This window comes from Medicago sativa, chromosome 5, assembly GCF_051527215.1.
Source record: "Medicago sativa cultivar Bolivia chromosome 5, Bolivia_mono, whole genome shotgun sequence".
Taxonomy (NCBI): domain Eukaryota; kingdom Viridiplantae; phylum Streptophyta; class Magnoliopsida; order Fabales; family Fabaceae; genus Medicago; species Medicago sativa.
In genome coordinates this window covers 56,051,134-56,070,385 of record NC_140753.1, presented here as the reverse complement: position 1 = coordinate 56,070,385, position 19,252 = coordinate 56,051,134, and the positions used below count along the sequence as shown (strand labels likewise).

The 19,252-nt window shown below is 36.1% G+C and overlaps 1 long non-coding RNA gene across 1 annotated transcript; it reads right to left on the bottom strand.

Annotated features, from left to right (window-relative positions):
* Nucleotides 1-557: 557 nt before the first annotated feature.
* On the bottom strand, nt 558-1,857 carry LOC146923275 (uncharacterized). The gene is made up of 2 exons (XR_015012867.1): nt 1,490-1,857; nt 558-632 (listed from the first exon to the last, which is right to left on the bottom strand). It is a non-coding gene; the product is annotated as an uncharacterized LOC146923275 (long non-coding RNA).
* Nucleotides 1,858-19,252: the final 17,395 nt, after the last annotated feature.

The following is a 19,252-nucleotide window of genomic DNA, read 5'->3' as shown; positions in this document are numbered from 1 at the left end:
AGCACAACAACAAAAATATTTAATACATGATCCTCTCTAATTTTGAAATTAACATAGTGGTGGATTCTTAATTTTAATCTGTTCATGTTTAGATATGATGTCTCATGATGTTGCTTGGTTTTATAATTCTGCTTCTTAATTTTTCAAATTAATGTCAGTCTTCTTGCTAGTGAATTTGCATGCCGGGTATTGAAACAAAACAATCCTTTAATTATATGCTTAAGGTTACCTAAAACCTATTTACTGCTCTAATACTCAAGTTTATGATTTTGTTATACAAATGCAAATTTAGCTTTATTAAGTGGAGATATTCTTAAGTAGGCACATAATTTAGAAACACACATATAAATGAAAATAAATACATACTCCCTTCTCTTGAAAATTGAAAATACACCAGAATCACACCAAATTTAGTTAAACCAAAGTAATTTATTCCAACGATTTCAAATATAAAGCAGTGTCAAGAATTTGGATCAGCCATGTAAGATTCACTGAAACATCAGCTATGCATTTGAACAAATAACTTACTAACGGCAAAGAATAAGAAAACAATTACCTTTGAGAAGTAAAAATGAGAATATATCATTTGAGTCTTCTTCATTTCCAAACTTGTCCTTGATGTAATGTTTTTCCTTTGAATAGCAGGAAAGGGAGGTGTGAGAATATGAGATATCAGTGGAAAGAGGAAGTCTGGCCTAATTTTGAAATGTTTGTAGTGGTGTTATAAAACAACCATTGAAGATTTAATATTCGTTTGTACTATTTCTTACCCAAAATAATTTGTGATTGACAATAAAGATGTATGTTTTTAGTTTTTTTGAAAGAGAATGTATGTTTTTAGTTGAACTAGATATTATTATTTATATTATATTTCAAAATAAGTGAATCAATTGGAACATACAAAAAAATTTGAGTTATATTAAAAGAAAGAATTCAAAAATAAAAAAATCTGGGATGAATTTCAGTTTGGGTTTTATTTTTTATGCATAACTATTTGGGCTTGGAAAAAATAACTATGTTTTTTGTTATACTGAAAACTAATTTTTTTTAAAGGAAGTTATACTAAATATTATTATAATTTAGAAAGAAGTGAATCGATTAGCCAACATACAACAAATTTTGAGTTAGATTAAAAGAAATATTTTTTTTCAAAATAACATAATAAGTCGCAATAAAAAAATTGTTAAATCATTCTTTTGTTTATGTTAAGAGTGAATATTGACAGGAAAAAACATATTCTTTTGATTTGCAAACAAAAAAATTATTCAACTATGAAAAAAACCTACTTAAATTATTCAACTATGAAAAATTACTCAACTATGCAAACATAAGAATAGTTTGTTTATGCATGTTTAGTTTCAGATTTCAGTATGTAGATTTAATTAAAAAAAAGTAAAATGTTTAAATAAAATAAAAAAAACATCAATTTAAAGTAGATATATGAGAATGCTGAGTTATTGTACCAGTAAAATAGAGGAGGAGGACTTACCAAGAAAAAGAAAGATAATACTCCGGTGTGGTGGCTGCCGGTGGTGGTGCGGTGGTGCAGTGGTTTCCGAAGAAGTTTGTGAGAACATTATTTTTCTTTGAGGTTTTTGTTAATCAGCTGGTCAAGAGTGCAGATCCAATATTTGTTTACACAAATCAACGTCGAAGTTGCCGGAAATGGCCTCTAAATCCGGCGGTCTGAAAAAATTAAATTGATAGATCATAAAAATAAAAGTGTCTTTTAAAGGAGGAAGTGATTAGTTTTCAACACATGCAAGCTTGAAGATTGACAAAAATGGAGGATTAGTGAATGAGGGTTGGAGAGAGCTTCACGAGAGAGAGAAGGAAGATCTCAATTTTTCTTCCTCTTTTGTCTATTTCATCCACTAATACAGCCACAGAAAAATTAACATTATGCCATTGCCACTCATCAGTTTATATTTTACTATTTTACCATTATATAGTTGTATTGACCACTTTATCCTTCACTTTGGTGGTATTGATCCAAAAAATATATTTTGATCCAAATATTTGTTAGACTTTAGATATTCTAATTCTTCTCCACTAAAATTTAGAATTGGGTTGTTACATATTTTCAACGGAAATATAAGTGACCTTATTTGTTTTCCTAAAATAAAGTAATGCTATTTGAAATATTATAAAATTAGTATATTATAAATTATAAATTTGTATCATTTGTAATATAATGCAAACTATATATTAATAAGATGCTTGACTTACGACTCTTCCGTTAATAATTAAATATGCACTACACTTTAATCTATTTTAACAGAAATAATTTTTTTTTGATAAATACTAATTTTGATATACCATTTAAGAAAAAAATTCATTTCTTTATAATTTTTTTTAAAGGATCATTTCTTTATAATTTAAATGTCATTGAAAATTAAATTAAAATATTTTGCTATTGATTTTATAATTTAAAGTATAAAATTAAATTTTAAATAACCATGATTAATTTTCTTTAGTAATTTTCACATATTTTAATTTTGTTTTGGGTTGTTTCATATTTTATTATAGGATTTAAAATTATACGTTAATGAAATTGTGAATAAAGAATAGCGTGAAATAAGTATTCAAATTTTGTTTATATTAGAATAGATCCGCAATATATTAAACTATCATGCACTTGACAAGGTTTCACTAATCAAATTTCATAACTAACTCAAATGTATGTGATAAATTATTACTTACTAAACTAAGTTTGATACACGAAAGTTATCATTGATAAAAAAAAAAAAATTGAACACTAGACCGTCAAAATTAATGTATCATTAAGAAACTTAGACCGTCAAAATTATTGTGTTGTCCTATCATAATACTTTGGTTTGCTTTAATAACTCAGTTTTGAGGATTAATTGTGATATTTGCTAATAAGATGACTAAGAGTTTATAAAAATACTATATAATAAAATCTCCAGATAAAATTTCCACAACCGAAATCATCCGAAGAGTGTATAATTGTTACACGGGACCGAATTTGAACACTAATATAATGTAAACATAAGAAACTTAGACCGTCAAAGTTATTGTGTTGTCCTAACCTAATACTTTGGTTTGCTTCAATAACTAAATTTTTAGGATTAATTATGATATTTGCCAATAAGATGAACTAAGAGTTTATAAAAATACTATATAAAAAAAACTCCATTTAAAATTTCCACTACCAAAATCAACCGAAGAGTGTATACTTGATACACGGGAGCGAATTTGAAAACTAATCTAATGTATACATAAGAAACTTAGACCGTCAAAGTTATTGGGTTGTCCTAACCTAATACTTTGGTTTGCTTTAATAACTAAATTTTTAGGATTAATTATGATATTTGCCAATAAGATGAACTAAGAGTTTAAAAAAATACTATATAAAAAAAAACTCCATATACAATTTCCACTACCAAAATCAACCAAAGAGTGTATACTTGATACACGGGAGCGAATTTGAACACTAATCTCATGTATACATAACAAACTTAAACCGTCAAAGTTATTGTGCAGTCCTAACCTAATACTTTGGTTTGCTTTAATAACTCGGTCGTTTTGAGGATTAATTCTGATATTTGCTAATAAAATGAACTAAGAGTTTATAAAAATACTATATACAAAAAACTCAATATAAAATTTCCACTACCAAAATTATCCAAACAATGTATAACTCATACACGGGACCCAATTTGAACACTAATCTAATGTATACATATACATAAAAAACTTAAAGATTGCCAAAGTTATTGTGTTGTCCTAACCTAATACTTTGGTTTGCTTTAATAACTCAATTTTGAGGATTAATTTTGATATTTGCTAATAAGGTGAACTAAGAGTTTATAAAAATGCTATATAAAAAAAAAACTCCATATAAAATCTCCACTACCAAAATCATCTGAAGAGTGTATAATTGATACACGACACCGAATTTGAACACTAATCTAATGTATACATATACATAAGAAATGTAACGACTGTAAAAATTATTGTATTGTATTTGCCTAATATTTTGGTTTGCTTTGATAACTCGGTTTTGAAAATTATTTTGATATTTGTAAATAAATTAAATTAAGATTTTATAGAAATACTATATCAAAGTTTTTTTTTTTTTTTTTGAAAGGACTATATCAAAGTTTTTTTAAATGCTCCATACTACATTTCCACTACTAAAATTATCCGAATAAAGTATAATTGATGCATGAGACTCAAAATTACTCACCTGTTAAATTATAAAAATTTTTTATAGCATTATTTACTATTATATTTGTTCTCGCTGACGTACAACGACACACATGTCGCCGCGCGGCGCAGCCGCGCTACCCGTGCTCAGCACGGGTATATCGACTAGTTACTATTAGTAGTAGGATATCAATCAATGTACTCTTTCTCATATGAATCTCGATTATCTCTTCTCTGTAGGGAAGGTCGGAAATGGAATTGGAAGCACAACAACAAAAATATTTAATACATGATCCTCTCTAATTTTGAAATTAACATAGTGGTGGATTCTTAATTTTAATCTGTTCATGTTTAGATATGATGTCTCATGATGTTGCTTGGTTTTATAATTCTGCTTCTTAATTTTTCAAATTAATGTCAGTCTTCTTGCTAGTGAATTTGCATGCCGGGTATTGAAACAAAACAATCCTTTAATTATATGCTTAAGGTTACCTAAAACCTATTTACTGCTCTAATACTCAAGTTTATGATTTTGTTATACAAATGCAAATTTAGCTTTATTAAGTGGAGATATTCTTAAGTAGGCACATAATTTAGAAACACACATATAAATGAAAAAAAAATTAAAAAATAAATTTCATGTATGTGTGTCTAACATGTAATGTTTAGTGTTGTGCCTAACCAAGTATTTCTTTTATTTAAATTACAATAGTATACAGTGTACCAATACGAGTTGAAACTCAATTAATTTTGTCTTTTTATTACAAGAAAAAATTTATGGTTAAATATGTTTTTGGTCCCTATAAATATATCAACTTTTCGTTTTAGTCCCTCCAAAATTTTCCTTAATATGTTTTTGGTCCCTATAAATATATCAACTTTTCGTTTTAGTCTCTCCAAAATTTTCCTTCAACTTTTAGTCTCTATAAAATTTTCAATCAAAAACACAAAAGTAAGGGGTAGAATCTCAATTAGGAATAAAGTCCAGACAAGGAGTTCAAGACGATCCCTGGTATGCCTCAACTAAGAACCAAGACCAACAATTTAGATGATGCTCAGGGAGGTAAAAACCTATCAGGCTCATAGCATGTACCAAGGCTCGGATAAACAATGATAAATCGTCAAACTCGATATCGAAACCAGTAATGACCAAAATACTAGCCAACATTTGGGATGGCCAAGGAGGCATCGGGACAAAAGGTCGACAAAATCAGAAGCCTTCCTTCAGAAATCTATGAAGGAAGAGTCTGCTTTGGCCCGATTTGAAAAATAACCAGAGTAAAGTAAAGAAATATGAAAGCAAGATAAACAACGAAAAAGATAAGTAAATAATACTTTATCCTCATTTTTTAATTAGGGAAATTACATCATTACAAAAATACAAACGTCGCTAGTAAATATTGAAGGTGAGAAAAACACAATAAGGAGGGTTGAATTGTGTTGGCTTTTTCAAAAGCATTTTCTGAATGTTTGGTAACACAGTTTATAATCTGAATCAAAAACAGAGTTTTGTTCAGAGTCTGAAACATAGTGATTTGCAGCGGATTAAATCAAGCACAAAGAGAGTGTGTTTGTGTGTGTGTGTGTGTGTGTGTGAGAGAGAGAGAGAGAGAGAGAGTGAGAGAGAGAGAGAGAGAGAGAGAGAGAGAGAGAGAGCAATTTATATTAGTTCCTCTCACAAATTGAGAGTAGTCCAGTTACTCCCTTGCACTTCCAAGGGATTTTCACTACAATCACTAAGATTACAACTTGATGAAGCACACAAGCAAGTGACTTCCAATTCTCAATCACACAAGAAATAGACTTCTAATGCTCAATCACAACTGAGTGAGACTTCTAACAATCTAACTTAATCGAATAAAAGATTGTTTGATTTTATACTTGATATACAATCATATGTGTAATATAATTAAGTTCTGATGGACTCTGAGACTTAAGAATTACTAAGATATGAATTTTTATGAGAAATTCTCTAAGTGTTTATGCGTTACTGATTTTGAGAGAGTAAGGACATTTGTAAAAATTCAGAGTGTTATCTTTGTTCTTAAAGTCTTCAGCTCCTTATAAAAGGGAACTCTAAGAGATGTTGGAGAGTTCCAACACGTTAATCTGAGTCCTTAAGAAGCTTGATCCATGTGTTTTATCTTGGTTTTCGGGTGTCAAACATTGATTAAGTTTGAACCTTTTTAACCTTTGATATCTCATTTTTTCTTGGGAAGGGAAAAAATAAGCAAAACCCTTGAGAATCGAGGTCCGGGAGTTGTTTTCGCTACGGGAAGGTGTTAGGCACCCATAACGACTATAGTATCCTATAGGAACCGTCTTTATTTTCTACGCGCGCGCTTTATTTTTAAATGCTATTTGAAAAATGATATTTACACCTAAGAGTTTACTAAATCAAGAATTGGAGGGAGAAGAAGATGTTTGAAGTTTTATCTTATTTGATTTGAAGGAATTTTGATTCCTTGCCTACGTACCCTTTTAAGGGATCAAATCCACCGTAGTTCTCTTCCAAAAAATATTTTTGTTTTTGTTGGTTGATTTTAAGTTTGAAAATTGGAACTTGAAGAATGAGAGAGAGGCCTCAAGGGCATAAGATTGTGAAATTGTGAAGTTGAATTAGTTATTTTGGAAAAAAAAGTCAAGTATGATTAATTTTCATTGAAATTTGATTAAGAAAATAAAAGGGAAAATACAATGGGATTTTGATCCCAAGGTTTATTTAGAAAATGATTTGAGTGATATTGTTCATATTTATTTGGAAAATGATTTTTTCTAAGTGTAAATCCTAGGCATTCATCTAAACATTCAATCCTAAACATACATCTAAACATGCATAACCTAAGCATATACCTAAAGATATCTATGTGATGTGTGTGTATGTGTCGGTGCTTGTGTCGGTGTACATCATTAGAGTCCATTGTCCTTTACATCATTGGCCTAGATACATTCTATGGTCTTGCAAGAAATTGAAATTGCATAAAAGTAAAATACAAAGATTCCTAGGTTTTACACACTAAGTCTTTAAAGCTATAGAAATGAAGTGAGATGAGGAATGCTTATGAATGAATGAAACATGAAATGAAATGGTTAGTAGGATAAGGTATAATAGCATGAAAATTATAAGCAAAAGGAACATTAAACAAAGTGGCAAAAAAAACTTAAAAAAAGTGACTAAACTCTTAGCAAAGTATGCCTAAAACTTATCATGATAACAAGACAAGTGTATGACCTATAATTCCCATATCATGACAATGTTCAAAGATTCTTATCACAATCAACAAAATGAGAATTATAAGAACACATTCAAGTCAAAGAATCATGCTATATTTTAGGCATATTTGGCATTTAATTTTCACAAACAATATTCACATAACTTGTAAGACAAGTAAACTCACACAATATATTCACATGCATTAAAACACTTCAAAACAGCAAGAAAATCCATTGCAAATTCATACTCCACAAATCAAACATCATGTATCATGATTAGGGATCAAGAACATGTATTTTTCACAAATTTTTTAACACAAAACATCACAAAATAGCAAGAAAAGCATCATATTATTTTTTATCAAGTTTTAAAGTGCAAAAATCATCACAAAAAATACCACAAAATTAACAAGAAATACACATGAAAATTTTAGAGTTTTTTAAAAGATTTTTAGACTCAAGAACATATAAAACTTCACAATTTTTAACAAAAAAATAGTAAACAATTAACAAGAAAATACCACACATTTTTTAATCAAGATTTAAGACATAACAACATCACAAAAAAGTTAAGAAAATGATCAAGAACATATAGAAATTTTTAGTCATTTTTTACCAAAGTATTTGAGCATATAGGTGTGCAAATAGCAAGAAGCAGTGACAAAAATAGCAAAAAAACAAAGAAACCACGCAGGAAACCTAAGCCCAAACCCAGGCCCAAGGGGAAGTGGATCCTGGATCCACCAGGAATCAAAGAAGGCCGTTGGATTGATCCAATTGGATCAAACCCTAGATCTGACGGCCAGGGCGCAAAACCAGTGGACCAAGACTGAACCAGACCGGTTCAGTCACTTATACAAAGGCTGGTGGACCGGTCCAATTCATTATCACCATTCGTTTCTCTCTCTTCTCTCAGATTTCTCTCCCTTCTCTCTAGGTTTCCGTCGTCTTCTCCGGCGGGTTTCACCGCCGCTGGAGACCTAACTGTCACTCAAACTCACCAAAACTCTACGATCTAAAGCTTTTCACCGTTTATTTTTCGTTCTAAGCATGAATCAATCAACAGAAATCACAAAAAAACCCTAGATCTATGTAGATCGGAACTTAATCTTTACGGTTTTGCAAACTTTTTATATTTTCTGAAACTTTTGAAAGAAACTTCATGAAAGCTTCCGATCTACATTGATTTAGACATGAAAGGCACTAGTAAACGGGAGAGCATAGGACTTTGAAAGAAGAAGAAGGATCTGAGGGTTTACCTGCTGGAAATCGGAAATTTGGGCAAAGGAACGGTTAGAAAATGTCTTGATGCTTTCTTCTTGCCTCTGGTGAACTTCTTGATTCGAACTTCGAAGATAAGTCGAAGTTTCTTCGTCTTCTCACTCTTCGTCTCTGTGATTTCGTAGAACTAGTTTTTTCCCTTCGATTCCTCTTCTTCTCACCTCTCCGTCTCTGTGATCACACTGATTCGTCCTTTGGATGATTCGGTGTTGGAATTGCAGAGGCTTTTGTTCGATGATGAAGATTCACTTCGAATCTCTGAGAACTTCGAACTAAATTGTTTTAATTCGAACTGATTTTGTTACGTAATTGTTGGATTGAGTCTTGTGTGATGAAATTGATGAGAATTTGTGATGAATTGGCGTGGATTTGTGTTCTGGAAAACTAGGGTTCATGATCTGAGGATGAAGTTCTTCATGAACTTCATCGTGTTCTTGAGAAACGGTTACAGTTTTGATCTTTGGGAGAAGAGAGAGAAATGATGAAAGTGTTTGTGATGATTTGGCACGTTGTGATTGATGATCCTTCTGTGATTGGTGATGTGGCTGTATTTATAGGCTGCCATGTGTGATGTTGGACCAATGAATTGCTGACATGTAGACTTGGACTTGGTTGGCTTCGGCTTTGCTGGGTTTGGGATTTAAGGACCCTTTTGCAATTTTGGGAACTTGAAGGACTGTTCTGCAAATTCAAAACTTAAAGGGACAAAACTGAAAAATAACAAAACAAAAAAAAGGACTGAACTGCAAAATTTTAAGACTAAAGGACTTAACTGTAAAAAAAACTTAAAGGACTAAAAATATAAAATTGAAAAGAGACTTAGAGGACTGAAATGAAATAGGGAAAGGACTAAAGTGCAAATAATAGGACTTTAGGGACTAAAGTGCAATTAAGAGTAAAATTGAATAAAAAATGTAAATTGAAAAACAACGTAAAGTGAAACCAAAAATAAAATCAACAAAAGGACTAAAATGAACCAACTACACAAAATGAGGTACTTCAAAGTAACCTCTCTCTGCCAAAATTTGGTGTGAAATGACCAAAATGCCCCTGGGTATTAAAACGACTCAAATGCAATTTTAAAATGGTTTTTGACATGGAATTAGAGCAAGAACTTGTTCAGACAAATTGAAAAGACCCAGAGACAATTTTAAGGGATTAAACAGAGCTTTAACATGTGAAAAGACTAAAATGCCCCTAGGGGCTAAATTGACTTAAAGACTTCAAATGTGATTTTTGAAATGGATTCTAACATGGAATTAGACAAAAGTTTATTAACATTTGCACTGTTTTTGGACATAAAAATACGCTCTCAGATTTTCAAAATCATGGATGCCATGCAACATTTTGATTATGAATGCAAGACAAACAACTGGAGTCTACAGAGCATGCCACATCACTGGGGATTTAGGCAGATATTGACGGGGTAGACAAACCAGGGGACAAAAGATAGGTACAAGCTGTTATCTGGATCGAACTCGCCACTTGACCATGGAATACAAACAAGAGATGGGTACAAGCTGTTCTTTGGATCGAACTTGCTACTTGACCGGGAATAGAAATACAAGACAGGTACAAGCTGCTCTTTGGATCGAACTTGGCACTTGACCGGAGACATAGACATATAGGAAGATACAAGCTGTTCTTTGGATCGAACTTGTCGCTTGCTGGAGAATGTAAACAGATAGGCAGGTACAAACTGTTCTTTGAATCGAACTTGCTGTTTGACCTAGAAATATAGACGAAAGACTAATACAAGTTGTTCTTTGGATCGAACTTGCGGCTTGATCAGGATTACAACATGTAGATTAGTGCAAACTGTTCTTTGAATCGAACTTGTCGTTTGACCGAGAAATATAGACGAAAGACTGATACAAGTTGTTCTTTGGATCGAACTTGCGGCTTGATCAGGATTACAACATGTAGATTGGTGCAAACTGTTCTTTGGATCGAACTTGTCGTTTGACCGTTAACAAAACATAAGCAAGGGTACAAACTGTTCTTTGGGTCGAACTTGCTGTTTGACCGGAATTATAGGCATATAAGCAGGTACAAGCTGTTCTTTGGATCGAACCAGCTACTTGACCAATAACAAGATACAAATTGGAAGTTTGATTTGGAAAGATACAAATTGAGAGTAAGTTGATATTGACTTGACTTGAAAATAGACATGACCATTTTTGTTGGCCCCAAAAGCAAATTGAGAGTGGATTAACATTGACAAAGACATTGAATTGGAAGTTTGAGATTGAAAATTGAGATTAATCAGAGACATAGACATTGAATTGGATTGAGAGTTTGAAATTGAATTGAATTGGAGATTGAAATTGAATTGAGTTAAATTGACATTGAGATTGGATTGAAAGTTGAGGTTGAATTGAATTTGACAGTTGAAATTGAATTGAATTGAAACTGAGATTGGATTGAAATTGGGGGTTGAGTTGAATTTGACAGTGGAGATTGAATTGAGTTGGATTGAAAGTGAAGATTGAGTTGAATTGAAAGTTGAGATCGGGAACGCAACATGTATGTATGGTATAACAAGATTATTGAATGTATGAGCACATAAAATGCATGATTATGCATGTATGAATGCTCGAAATGCATGATTGGTTTGTAGTTTGGCAGAGAAAATTCATAGAGACAGACAAAACATTGGAAGATTGGGCACGTAGTGGCTCGTGCTACAACATATTCACATGGAAATCCTCTTTGGAGAGACCGTCGTTGAAAGACGTATCAAAACCATGGCTGAGGGCAATAAAACTTGTAGAGGAGGGACCTTCGGAAGATTCTTGGATATAGGTCGCCGTTGTTAGGCGTGTCAGTGCTGGGTAAACATTGGATGTTCGCATCTGTGGTCAATGCTTTTCAATATTTCATTCTTTCATTCTTTCATTTTTCAATCCCATTTTTGCCTGAACCGCCCTTTCGGGTTTTCGATTCACCGGGTATAAATTCTTTTCATTGCCCCATTTTTGCCCGAATTGCCTTCATAGGTTGTCAATCAGCGGGGTGCTCTTTTTTGCCTAAGCTGCCCTTCCGGGTTTTCAACTTAGCGAGCTTTTCATTTTGCATTTTTTCAATTTTCATTCTGTTTTTTCATTCTTGCCATTGACCACAGATCATCCTGGGGAACAACCTGCTTGTAACGTGTATTGAAATGGACATTGATATACATTTATTTATGCATGTTTCACTGGAATGTACCTTATTGCTCAGGTTTGTTTTCAAAATAGACAGAAAAAGGTTTTTCAATTTTCAAAAATGTTTGTTTCAGACATTGACATTATCAAAATGGAGAGAAAATATTTTGTATATATCATTGAAAATAGAAAGAAAACTAGAATTTCAAACAAAAGCACAGGCTCAAATTGATGTAGAAGAGTGAAAGTCAGCCAAAGGCATAACTTCACGGATTTACAAAGCTTGGAAAATGGTAATTTTATTGGTTGGTGGTACATTGAACACGATGACTGCTATATTTCATAGAAATCTTGAATTCATAAGTACAGAAGCTTCTGATGAAGACGATCATTGACAGTTGCTGATGCCCCAAGGGGTGATGGTGACTTGCCAGATATAGTTACTTGTCTTTTATTGTCAATCTCATTTTTGCATGAACCGCCCTTTTGGGTTTTCGGCTCATCGAGGCGCTCATTCTTGCCTGAGTTGCGTACAATCTCAGCGAGCTTTTTCATATTCATTTTTTTTGTCCCTAACTTTTGCCTGGATCGCCCTTTCGGGTTTTCGATCCACCGGGAAGCGCATTTTTTCCTAGGCCGCCCTTTCGGGTTTTCGACCTACCACGTTGTTCTTTTCTTTTTAGACAAAGTATTTCTTGACTATATCGGCATTAACAGGATTTGGGAGTTCAACACCATCCATGTGTGTAAGAATCAAAGCACCACCGGAGAAAGCCTTCTTGACAACATAAGGACCTTCGTAGTTAGGTGTCCACTTGCCCCTTGGGTCGGGTTGCTGACTTATCCTTCTTTTCAATACAAGTTCGCCTTCCTTGAATTCTCGAAGACGGACTTTCTTGTCAAAAGCGCTCTTCATCCGCACTTGATACAACTGTCCATGAGCCATAGCACCCATGAGTTTCTCTTCAATCAAATTCAACTGGTCATACCGACTTTGACACCATTCAGCCTCAGTTAATTTTTCTTCCATGATCACTCGAAGAGATGGAATCTCCACTTCCAGAGGGAGGACTGCTTCCATACCATATACCAGAGAGAAAGGAGTTGCCCCGGTTGAACTGCGCACTGTAGTACGGTAACCATGCAAGGCAAACGGTAGCATCTCATGCCAGTCTTTGTAAGTAGTGACCATCTTCTGAACAATCTTCTTGATGTTCATGTTAGCGGCCTGTTTTATCTTGGTTTTCGGGTGTCAAACATTGATTACGTTTGAACCTTTTTAACCGGTGATATCTTATTTTTTCTTGGGAAGGGAAAAAGTAAGCAAAACCCTTGAGAATCGAGGTCCGGGAGTTGTTTTCGCTACGGGAAGGTGTTAGGCACCCATAACGACTATAGTATCCTATAGGAACCGTCTTTAATTTCTACGCGCGCGCTTTATTTTTAAATGCTATTTTGAAATGATATTTACACCTAAAGTTTTCTAAATGAAGAATTGGAGGGAGAAGAATGTTTTTGGTTCAATTCTTCCGATCATGTCAATGCCCCACATAGAGAAAGGCCATGGGGAAGAGATAACATTGAGAGCATGTGGAGGCACGTGAATCTTATCAGCATAAACTTGACATTTGTGGCATCTCTTAGCATGTTTGTGGTAGTCACGTTCCATGGTTATCCAGTAATAGTCGGCTCTTAACAGTTTCCTTGACATAGTGTGGCCCGAAGCATGGGTCCCAAAGGTGCCGTCATGTACTTCATGCATTAATTTCTCAGCTTCTTGTTTGTCAACACATCTCAACAAGACCATGTCATAATTCCTCTTGTATAGGATTTCTACGTCCAGAAGGAATTTGCTAGCCCATCGTCTCAAGGTCTTTTTATCCCTGTTGGAAGCACCAGGTGGATATTCATGATTCTGCAAGAACTGTTTGATATTATGATACCAAGGTTTTCTATCATTCGCATATTCATCAGCCTGATCTGGCATATTTTCAATAGTAAACACATGAGCGGGCCTATCAAGACGCTGCACCTTGATTACGGGCACGTCATTCCAGTGATTTACACGAAACATGGAAGACAAAGTAGCAAGAGCATCAGCCATCTGGTTTTCATCCCGGGGGATGTGGTGCAGTTCAACTTTGGTAAAGTATGTCAACAGACGTCTTGCATAGTCACGGTAAGGGATCAGCTTCTCATGATGAGTCTCCCATTCACCCTTTATCTGATTAATAACAAGTGCATAATCTCCATAGATGTCAAGGTGCTTAATTCTCAGGTCAATGGCTTCTTCAATGCCCAAGATGCATGCTTCATACTCAGCTATGTTGTTCGTGCATTCAAAGGTTATTCAAGCAGTGAAAGGAATGTGGTGCCCCTGCGGAGTTACAATAATGGCCCCAATCCCTTTACCATAAGCATTGACAACACCATCAAATACCAATCCCCATTTGTTATTGGGGTCCGGCCCTTCATTGATCAATGGATCTTCACAGTCTTTTGCTTTCAGATACATAATCTCTTCATCAGGGAAATCAAACTTAATCGGCTGGTAATCATCAAGAGGTTGACAAGCAAGATGTTCAGCAAGGATGCTTCCTTTGATTGCTTTCTGAGCTTTGTACACAATATCATATTCAGACAACAACATTTGCCAACGCGCAATCTTTCCAGTAACAGCAGGCTTCTCAAAGATGTACTTGATTGGATCCATTCGGGATATCAACCAAGTTGTATGATTCACCATATAATGACGCAGGCGTTTGGCAGCCCAGGCTAAAGCACAACAAGTCTTTTCAAGCATTGTATACCGAGTCTCACAGTCGGTGAACTTCTTGCTCAGATAATAGATAGCATGTTCTTTCTTTCCAGTCTCGTCTTGTTGACCGAGAACTCAACCCACAGAATCATCTAACACTGGCAGGTACATAATCAAAGGCCTTCCTTCCACTGGCGGGACAAGGATAGGTGGTTCCAACAAGTATTCTTTAATGCTATCAAAAGCTTCATGGCATTCATCATTCCATACAACAGGCTGATTCTTTCTGAGTAATTTGAAAATTGGTCCACAGGTAGTAGTCATGTGAGATATGAATCTTAAGATATAATTCAGACGCCCGAGGAAACCTCTGACTTGCTTTTCAGTTCGAGGGGCCGACATCTCTCTAATGGCTCGGACTTTGTCAGGATCAACTTCAATGCCTTTTTGACTGACAATGAAGCCTAGCAGCTTTCCAGATCTTACACCAAATGTGCATTTGTTGGGATTCAACCGCAGCTTATACTTTCTCAATCTTTCAAACATCTTTTTCAAATACACAACATGCTGCTCTTCGTCACTTGATTTCACAATCATGTCATCAACATATACTTCAATTTCTTTGTGAATCATATCATGAAACAGAGTGGTCATACCCCTTTGATAGGTAGCACCAGCATTTATCAAGCCGAAAGGCATCTCTTTGTAACAGAATGTTCCCCACGGGGTGATGAAGGACGTCTTTTCTCTATCTTCAGGTGACATTCGTATCTGATTGTAACAGGAGAAACAATCCATAAAAGAGAACACTTTAGACTGAGCAGTACTGTCAACAAGCACATCAATATGAGGCAATGGGAAGTTATCTTTTGGACTGGCTTTATTCAAATCTCTGTAATCAACACACATTCGAACTTTCCCATCTTTCTTCGGTACTGGTACAATGTTGGCAATCCACTCAGGATATTCAGCTGTCATGAGGAAACCCGCATCAATTTGCTTCTGCACCTCAGCCTTGATCTTAAGAGCCATGTCCGGACGAGACCTTCTCAATTTCTGTCTGACGGGGGGACATTCAGGTCTTATCGGTATCCGATGTTCCACAATCTTGGGATCTAGACCCGGCATATCTTCATAGGACCATGCAAAGACATCTGGATAATCATGGAGAAGCTGAGTGATCTTCTTTTTCACTTCTGGCTCGAGTGCAGCACCAATCTTGATCTCTCGCTTGTTTTCTTCAGTACCCAGGTTGATAAGCTCAATTTCTTCCTGGTGAGGCTGAATGGCTCTTTTTTCTTGCTCAAGCAGTCGAGTGATCTCATACGGTATCTCTTCATCATCCTCCTCATCTTCAGCTTCATATACATGGAATTCAAAATTTGGAGGAACCATAGGGTCACTGTGTTCAACGGGTTCATTGTGGTTCAATCTGCATAATATGATTGTGATGATTTATAGAAAAAGTTTATCATGCAGATTTTTGAAATTAATAATAAAAATATTGATGTTTTGGTTTTTTTCTGGCATTACCATTATTTCCAAGAAAAAGGCACTAAAAGTATAAAAACAAAGAGTCGCGGGACAGACGACAACTTTTTATTGATAACGGCAATGCCGAAACAAACATGCCCTTACAATGATATCACTTTCGTCTTGGGCAGAGCGAAAGGATTGTTATTTTGAAACAAAAAAACATGAGCAACAAGACACATTACATGGAAGCATGCATGACTAAAGGAACATCAATGGCCTTCCAATTTCTCACAGTGCCTCCGGGTATAACAAATGTAGGCACATAACTACTTTCAGCAGCTTCTTCAGTAATAGCATTGATAAACCCAGCACTGTAGAAAGTTCCTGTTGAAATGCCTGAGGTCGGGGAGAATCCCAGGCCCTCTTTACGCTTGTTTTCCAAAATCTGTATCACCTTGCCCCAGCCAGCAGCTTGCCCCTCTTGAACAGCCTTCTGGGCGTCCTTCAATGAAGCCATGCCAGCACTAGCTTTCCGGGGTTCTGCACCTTCAACAGTCAAGCCTTGAAATGACGTCCCTTCAGCGGACCCTGCTTCAACACAAGAGAAAGATGACACTTGGCTAACCAGATATGCTTCTTCACCATGTACAGTGACAAGCTTACCATTCCTTACAAACTTGAGTTTCTGATGTAAAGTAGAAGTTACTGCCCCGGCATCGTGAATCCACGGTCTTCCGAGGAGACAACTGTAAGAAGCATTGATGTCCATGACCTGGAAGGTGATCTAAAATGTCTCAGGACCAATGGTAATTAGCAAGTCTACTTCCCCAAGAACATCCTTGTGAGATCCGTCGAAAGCCTTAACCAAATAACTACTTCCCGCAGAGAGAGTCCATGATGACTCAACTGTCTCAGTGTAGACTCGGGCATTACATTTAAGGATGATCCAGTGTCCACCAGCACATTGGATATCATGTCAGACTTGCAGTGCACTGAGATATGCAGAGCCAAGTTGTGGTGTTTCCCTGCTTCGGGGAGCTCATCGTCACCAAACCCCAAGTTATTGCAAGCAGTAATGTTACCCACTATTCCATTGAACTGATCCACAGAGACTTCATGATCAACATAGCCTTGTTCCAGCACTTTCATTAACACTTTCCTGTGAGCTTCTGAGCTCAAGAGCAGAGACAAGATGGATATTTTTGACGGAGTTTGCAGCAGCTGGTCAACAATCTTATAATCGCTCTTTTTGATAAGCCTCAGAATTTTGTCCAGATTAGACTCTTCAATAGATTGGCCTGATGGGCCGGTGTTCTTGTCAACAGGAGGAGCAACTGGTGGAGTTATCGTAGCAACAGGTGTAACCACCTTCTTTTGAAACAAGGGTGGACGGACTTTTCCGCTTCTCAGAGCTGTAATTTCTCCGGCACCATTATCAACCGTAGCTGGTGATACCAAAGGCACTTCCATTCCATTCTCAATCATAGTTGCATCGTACTTGTAAGGGATTGCCTTAGTAGAGGCATAAGACACTGGGCCTGGTAGTCTGATCACCAAAGGTTCAACATTCCTTGTCTGAGATGCACTTTCAGCAGGAGAATCATGAAACACTGGCACAATCACACAAACATCACTGATAATCAAGTGCTTGTCATCCATTAGGCTCTGTATGTCATCTTGCACCACACAACAGCCCATAGGATTTTGAAGACATTCTGAACAAGAAGCGTGATTGTGATTGAACAAAGAAGTTTGGCAAAGTTTGACAAGTAATGGTACCAAGGGAGTAACAACATTATGGACATCTAAAATGGGATTCTCTTGAGGAACACGTACTCCTTCGAAAGCTTCAATCATGTTAACAGCAGCATGGTTTGGAAGTGGATTGTCAAGAACATGAGCAACACTATTTTCAAAAGTCAACCGTCCTCTGTCCATCAGGTCCTTTACAATATACTTCAGAGCATAGCAACCCTCAACATCGTGGCCTTGAGCGCCCTGATGGAATTCACATGTGAGATCCTGTCGGAACCTGGGAGGCAATGGTGTAGGCGGAGGCTTGCCTGGTCTGGTGACGCAGTGGCCCTTAGCAAGTAAAGTTGGGAGTAGATCAGCATACCGCATTGGTATTGGTGGAAAATAAGTCTTGGGTCGAGGACCCTGTTGTTGCTGCTGTTGCTGTTGGGCAGGAGGCTGTTGTTGTACTTGTTGAGCAATGGCATTAACGGGCACCGGTGGTTGACCCGGTGGCAGAGGATATTGCTGGTAGAATGGCGGGAAGAAAGGATGCTGAGAGTATTGCATGTATTGGTAGGGCAGAGGTGACTGAGCAGCAGCTGTAGACTGGTTACCAGATACCATTCCTACTTCGGATTCTTTCCTCTTATGGTGGCCATTACCATACTTCTTAGGTGCACTGACTGAAGATTCACCTTTCTCAAGAACAATGATACCCTCTCTAACATCCTCCTCTAGACGAGTTCCCATAGTAACCATGTCGGAGAAATTATTCGGAGCAGAGACTATCATTCTTTCAAGATATTCCTTCTTCAGAGTTTTCAGGAATGTCTGGGTTAGCTCTTCCTCATCAAGTCGAGGAGAAACACGGGCAGCTGCCCCTCTTCATCTCTGAGCATACTCACTGAAGGTTTCATCTGTCTTTTGAGACAAAGATTTAAGAGAATCTCTATTCGGCTTCAAACGGGTGTTAAACTCATAGTGATTTTCAAAGGCAGCAGCAAGTTCTTCAAAAGTATGGATATTGTCTTTGCTCAAACCAGTGTACCAATCTGCCGCATCTTCCATCAAGCTATCCTGGAAGCAGTGGATCATCAGTGCATCATTATCTGCGTAGTTGGCCATCTTTCGGACGTACCGAATGACATGGCTATGTGGACAAGAAGATCCATTGTATTTGTCAAAATCTGGCACTTTGAACTTCTTAGGAACCTCAAATCGGGATACCAAGCATAGATCACGAGCCTTAGCAGAAACACCGTTCCCATGGCTAGCTTTGACTTCACGGAGTTCTCCAGCCAATTCTCTTAACTGTCTCCTCATAGCTTCCATTATAGAATCTTGTCCACGCGGAGTATCAACATCAATCACCTGTTGCACAGTGTGTACAACAGGGTCGGTAACAACAGTAGTCACTTGAGGCATAGAAGTAGGTGTAGTAGCAAAAGTTGTCACAGGAATCTGTCCT